Raw genomic sequence first — 6924 nt, forward strand, 5'->3', positions numbered from 1 at the left:
GCAACAGCGAGGATTGGAGCTGCAGGAGGAGCAAGGCACAGAGTGCACAGCCTTTTCAGAAGAGGAGGAGAGGAGGAGGAGGAGGAGCAGGCGGAAGTCGAGGAGGAGGAACCTGAGGTGGAGATGGCACATTGCTGCCTGGGAGGCCCGGGATGGCCTCATCATGGCCAGACTTACTTAACTTGCTTCAATGCTGCCACATGGCTGCCACATGCTGTACTAAGTTTCCATCCTCACCCGATTCCCCCCCACCCCCGCTGATAACAACACCCTAAAGCAGGCCGACAATGAACAATCCATTCCTCTCACCCAAACCCCCAGTGCTCGAGGTTAAATAATGTTTCACCATTCACTCCAAGTGATAAAGCCACTTCCAAGGTTTGAGGCAAAAATGGACAAGACCCAAAAGTGGTGCAAATAAAAACATTTACGTGTGTCATCAAAATAACTGAAACTTAACAGTAACATTTTTTGATACACCCGTGCGCATCTACTTTTGTGTCATTTTTCTTTGCCAAGTGCTTCTACGAGGTGCAACCCCTATGGCTTCAGCAGAGGTCGAGGCAGGCTGATCACATCTCTGCTGCAATTCGTTAGACACTTTTGGCGGACGTCCTCTGGGTTTTGGAGCCTGTGAGGGCCCTGCCAAAGGCTGCTCCTCCTACGACTGTGCAGGGGCAGACTCGGCCATCAGGAGCCGAGGAAGCAAGTGGGGCTCTGACTGAGTGGGAGACAACAGGGGAGAAGAGGGAACGCTTTGAGAAGAGCCCCCACTTCCATGTCCCCTCTCACCATCATCCCTCTCATGGGCCACCTGCACTTCCCTGCTAGCAAGGAGCTGGAGAGCACCTTGCTGCACAGCAGTGGGGCGATGAAGGCCCAAGTCTACGTTTACATCCCTCCTCGAGAAGAGGGTCTAAGAGCCTCGGCCATCTGTTGTCCACAGCTAGCATGTGCTCATGTGACTGGCGCATTCGCTGCTCCCTGCAGGTGGCCATCCTTTCCATGGAACAGCACATCATCACCATCACTTGCGAGATGGTGGTGCTCATGTTGGAGATGGACTCCTCCATTTCCTGGACATTTGCAAATATCACGGCTGCAAAATCCGCCAGAGCCTCCTGCAATTATTGCTGTCCCTCCAGGATCGCCCTCCTTCTCGATGGCCCCCGAGGCTGAGTGTCTGCAGGCAGCTGATCAGAGCTGGGCGTGTCCTGCATCCTCCGGCGAGGAGTCTCCACTGCTGTCCCTGTCAACACCATCTGCTCTTGCTCACTTGTGAATTGTCAGACACCAGGTGACAACTCTACTCTATGGCGCGAAGGACCCACCAAGGTGTGTGTATCTGCGCTGGTGCTGGCTGCGCTTGGGTCTGGTGACTCTACACCGAGGCTGGAGGTTCCTCTGAGGAGTCGTCTTCCTCCTCCAGCTGGACAAGTTGGGCGGGGGGGACTTGATGGAACTGTGGGAGAGTAAAGAGATGAATTAGAAGTGTTATAATAAGGATGTGTAATGTTGCCATTATGCACATGATGGCATTCCACTGGCTGCTGACATAAGTCACCATACGAGTGACTGCTGTATGCCATGTGGCTTTATGAGATGTGATTCTGTCACTAGGTTGCTGGATGTCCCCCTCTCTCTGTCTCCCATCACCAGCAGCTCCGCAACTCCTAAGACCTCCAGGGCCCCCTCCTCTGCTGGTGTTAGTTGGGTGAAGACTGGAGGGCCATCTCTGGCTCTCTGTCTCTCCCACATGTTCTGGGCTCTTTTCTCCTGCAAGGGGGGAAAGAAGAGAAGTTTGAGTGAGAGTGATGGAATGAGTGTAAGGAATGGATGGGTTACATGTGTAGAGGGTGACTATGAGGGAGTGGGGTGACAATGCCAAATGGCCTCCTTCTGTGGTGTTACTTGGTATGATTGCATTAGGATGTGGGTTAGTGTGAGGGGCAGTTAGTCAGATGGGGATGGGAGTACGTACATAGAGAGAGAGGGATGGGTGGACATGCAAGGTATGTTGGTGTGCGGAATGCTGTGCAGGAGTAGGCTTGGGAAGACAGAGTGACGGAGATGTGGTGACAGGCACATCAGGATGAGGGTGAGTGTGGCATTGCACTCACCCTTCCTGACCTTATCAGATCATTGAATCGTCTCCTTTACTGGATCCAGGTCCTCCTCACCACATCCCTGCTGCTGACCTCCTCAGCTATATCCAGCCAGGCTCTTTTGGTGTCTTGTGGAGGTCTCCTTCGCTGATCAGCAGGGAAGAGGACATCCCTGTGAGCTCTCACTGCCTCCACCACAGTATGCAGCGATGTGTCTGAAAACCTTTGGCTATCGATCATTACTGGTTTATTGCTGCTCCAGTATGATTTGGACAGGCTGGGTGATTGGGCAGATGCATGGCAGATGTAGTATAATGTGGATAAATGCGAGGTTATCCACTTTGGTGGCAAAAACAGGAAGGCAGATTATTATCTGAATGGTAATAGATTGGGAGAAGGGAAAGTGCAATGAGGCCTGGGTGTCCTTGTGCACCAGTTGCTGAAGGTAAGCATGCAGGTGCAGCAGGTGGTTAAGAAGGCAAATGGTATGTTGGCCTTCGTAGCGAGAGGGTTCGAGTACAGGAACAAGGATGTCTTGCTGCAGTTGTACAGGGCCTTGGTGAGACCACACCTTGAGTATTGTGTGCAGTTTTGGTCACCTTATCTGAGGAAGGATGTTCTTGCCATGGAGGGAGTGCAGCGAAGATTCACCAGACTGATACCTGGGATGGCAGGAATGACGTATGAGGAGAGATTGGGTCGATTGGGCTTATACTCGCTGGAGTTTAGAAGAATGAGAGGGGATCTCATTGAAACTTATAAAATTCTAACAGGACTAGACAGGCTAGATGCAGGAAGGATGTTCCCGATGGCGGGGGAGTCCAAAACCAGGGGTCACAGTCTAAAGATAAGGGGTAAGCCATTTAGGACAGAGATGAGGAGGAATTTCTTCACCCAGAGAGTGGTGAACCTGTGGAATTCTCTACCACAGAAGGCAGTAGAGGCCAATTCATTAAATATATTCAAGAAGGAGTTGGATATATTTCTTAAGGCTAAAGGGATCAAGGGATATGGGGAGAAAGCAGGGACAGGGTACTGAGTTTGGATGATCAGCCATGATCTCATTAAATGGCGGAGCAGGCTCGAGGGGCCGAATGGCCTACTCCTGCTCCTATCTTCTATGTTTCTCTGTTTCTATGTTTAGAAGAGTACTCAGCCCTTTGGATTTCAGCTTCCACCCTCCTACAGCAACCTTCAAATGAGCTGAGTCCAAGGTGGCTTTAAATATCGGCGCTGGCAACGTGTCATCGATGACATCATCCGACCCACTCCATTTGATTGGGCCGGGGAACTCGCATGACTGCTTTAAGTGGGGCCGTTAAGCGAAAGTCGCCCCCTGAACAACACGCTGAGCAGAACACCGCGTTCCCGACCCGCTACGCGGCCCGCACACACCCGACCTGAACCGACTCCGCGGTAAATATTCTGGCCTCTGCCTCTATCTGACCTGTCCCATCATTTCAAAATCTTCAACACTTCTAACAAAGCGCCTCGTAATCTACATTGTTCGAATGAAAAAAAGACCCAATTTTTCACAGAAGATCTACTTTTAAAGTTATATTTTGATCCTTTTGCCCTCGCCACTGTCTTCACAGATAGCTGAGTTTGATTGCAAACATTTAATAACAGAATCTTCTTTCATTTTGATTTTCAGGATCTGTAAACAATCCTCATTGAATGGAAGGAAAAGTCACACTTAAAATGGTGAGTGCATACTTTAAATATCGATGCTAGAAATTCGGTAGCACCCTGTTTGGGGCGCTAACTTTTGAAATCTTGAAAAATTAGCACCAGGCGCTAATGATTCTCAGCTTCCAGTAAATTGGCTGTTAACACTCCAGGAAAGAGCTGGAGCACTAAGTCAAGCGCTGATGACCTCAGTGGGGCGCTACAGGGGCACTACCAGCAGAGCGATAATGAATTTCAGGTGCAATGCAATCGGGAATGATCCTTCACACTGGCTCCTTCCAGCTCTTAAAGGGAAGGTTGCATCATTGTGCAGATCCTCATTATCAGCAGTGGAGGTGCCCTGCAACCAACTCAGTCCCCTGATCGTGATGGCTGATCCCACTCCCAGGGAGAGAGCTCGTCATTTCACGGACGTGGCTGATGTGCCTCAATGAATCCGAGACTCAACGTTAACGGAGCAAAGCAAGGCTTTTATTAACTCAGAAAGTAATACACATTGGAGAAGTGTCTCTCATCCAGAGATCTGCTGTACTGCTGTGAGACACGCTGGGGCTGGCTTAAGTAGGGGCCAGGTATGGGCGGAGCCCTACACACAATACAATACAGGTAAGGAAATGAAACTGAAACTAAACTCCCCTGCTTGTCACAGTCACAGGCACAATCAAACACAGAGAATACAGAGTGCCTGATGAATGGCATATTTCATCACAGTGGCATTGGAGGCACTGGTCGCGGGAGTGGAGCGAAGGAGGGCAGTACTGTTCCCGGACAATGGAAGGAGGCCATTGCCCCAGGACTTCAGGGCAATCTGGAGGGACGTGGCCCAGGAGGCCTCAGCCAGTAGTGTGGTGGAACGCAGCCTGATGCAGGGCCAGAAGAAATTCATCGACCTCACTCGGGTGGTCAGGGTGAGTACATGCTTCAACAGCTCCTACGTACCAGCATCTGCACACTGCACAAACCAGCACACCCCCACCACTCACCCACCAAGCATCTCCACCTACTCAAACTCACATCCACATCTCACGCCTTGCTTACAATTAAAGCTATTCAACTATGGCAGGCATATCTCCCAAACACATAGCTGGACTCTGACTCACACACATTCGTTTCTCTTGCAGGCCAAGCTGGCCCACAATAGGAGGGAGCAGGAACGAACAGGCGGGGGTGAAGCGGACATCCAACAGCTCTCAGACCTGGAGGAGCGAGTGCTGAGAGTCATTGGGCGCCAGGTGGTGGGCACCGTGGCCATCGGTGACTTCGACTCCCTTGGGGACAACAACAGTATGTTCAGCCCCCCTCCTTCTCTCATCCCACTTCCCCCTCACACCACAAGCCTTTCCCACTTTCCAGCTCATTATACTGTCTGCATTCCTTGTTCTCTTCCTACCCCCCTGCCCTCACCTTAACACGAGTCTTGTGCCTTTATGCTTTCAAATAATCAGCAACCAGCTGACCAGCCTGTCATTGAGCCTCCTAGTGAGAGTGAAGCGGGAGAAGAGGAGGAGGAAGAAAGTATCGTGTCACTGCATGTCTCTCCCGCAGGCACCACCTCAGATACTGGCACTACACGATCTTTAGAGACAAGTTTAGTAGAGGGGTCTGCACTGAGTGATTCACCAGGAACGAGCGGGCTGCAGCAAGGCCAAGGGGAAAGGATAGCTCAGGTGCTAGCTCCCTGGAGGGCGAGTTCGATGACAAGTTCTGCTGCACAGGACTCAGATGAGGACCTCAATGGGGAGGCATTCACAAGAAGGGCGATGGCCATGCACTCCGAGATTATAGGTGCAATGGCAAGGGTGCCCGAGAGCCTGTCAGAAATGGTAAGGAGCGTGGAGGAGTCCACCTCCCATATTGTACAGAACTCGGCACACACCATGGAGCCCATCATTGGCAGTCTGCAAAGGATGGTGGACTCCCTGAGAGACTGTGGGGGCCCAGACCTCATGCCGTGTGTCATGGGCGATGTGGTAACAGTCATTGCAGCACAGGCGGAGGCCACGCAATGTCTTAGTGCTGTAATGCAGTCAATGGTTGCTGCCATCCAGTCTCAGACTGCTCCCATGCAGTCTCAGCTGGATGCTATGCAAGCTCTGACTGCTGCCATCGTCACTGGGTCCACCACAGTCCACCGGGGAATCTCACGGTGTCGCAGCAGGCCAGCAATCTGTGCTCCAGCAGATTGGTAGTGATGCTGAGGAGCTGCCCCGGGTGAGTGGCAGTGTGTCAGTCGAGCAGGAACCTGCTATCCTCTCTCAGGATGACAGCATTCCCACTCCCACCACTGGCACTCTGCCATTGCCCTTGTTGCAGCCTGTCATTCAGCCAGCCCAGACTGCTGCCGCCCAGGCTGAGCTGGTGCAGTGTACAGCCGGTCCTTCCAGGCCCAAAGCTGGTCAAGGGCATCCTGCAAGGCCATCTGTAGTCTCCCGCACCGACACTCAGCAGCCTTCCACCAGCCCTGCTGCAGCCATTGGGGAGGCACTATGTAGGAGCAATAGATTAGGAAAAGGGATTGTAAAGAGGGGAAGTAAGGGTTTGCACAAGGGTGAGTAGTTAACATTGTTGTTGTATAAATGTGGTTACTGCATTTGGACAAATATATATTGGAATTTTGCAGATTTGGTGCTGTGTCTCATTTCAGCTTTGGGGTGTGGTATGGAATGAGAAATTGATGGAATGATGGGGATGTGCTGAGCAACCGGGAAGTGGCCTCGAATTCATTGGAACCAAAGTCCGATGAAGTAGTCACGGACTGCCCTTCCACAAGTCGATAGAGTGGCTGCCTCCTCCCTGGCTGCTGTTCCTCCTCCTCTTCCTCCTCCTCCTCCTCCGCCTCGTCTCCCTCTTCCTCCTCCTGAGGTGGTGCGGCTATGCATGGTGGCAAGGGCTGGCCCCTCAGGATGGCCAAGTTGTGCAGCATTCAGCAGACGACGACAAAAAGGGGCACCCACTCAGCCGAGTACTGGAGGGCTCCTCCTGAGCGGTCAAGGCAGCGGAACCATTGCTTGAGCACTCCGATGGTCTGCTCAATGATGTTCCTGGTGGTGGCATGGCTCTCATTATATGAGTGCTGGGCAGGAGTGTTGGGGTTGCAGAGGGGAGCCATGAGCCAGGTGGAGAACAGATA

The sequence above is a fragment of the Somniosus microcephalus genome, chromosome 7, assembly GCF_052327205.1.
Source record: "Somniosus microcephalus isolate GS21.2 chromosome 7, FLI_Smic_1.0, whole genome shotgun sequence".
Classification (NCBI taxonomy): Eukaryota; Metazoa; Chordata; class Chondrichthyes; order Squaliformes; family Somniosidae; genus Somniosus; species Somniosus microcephalus.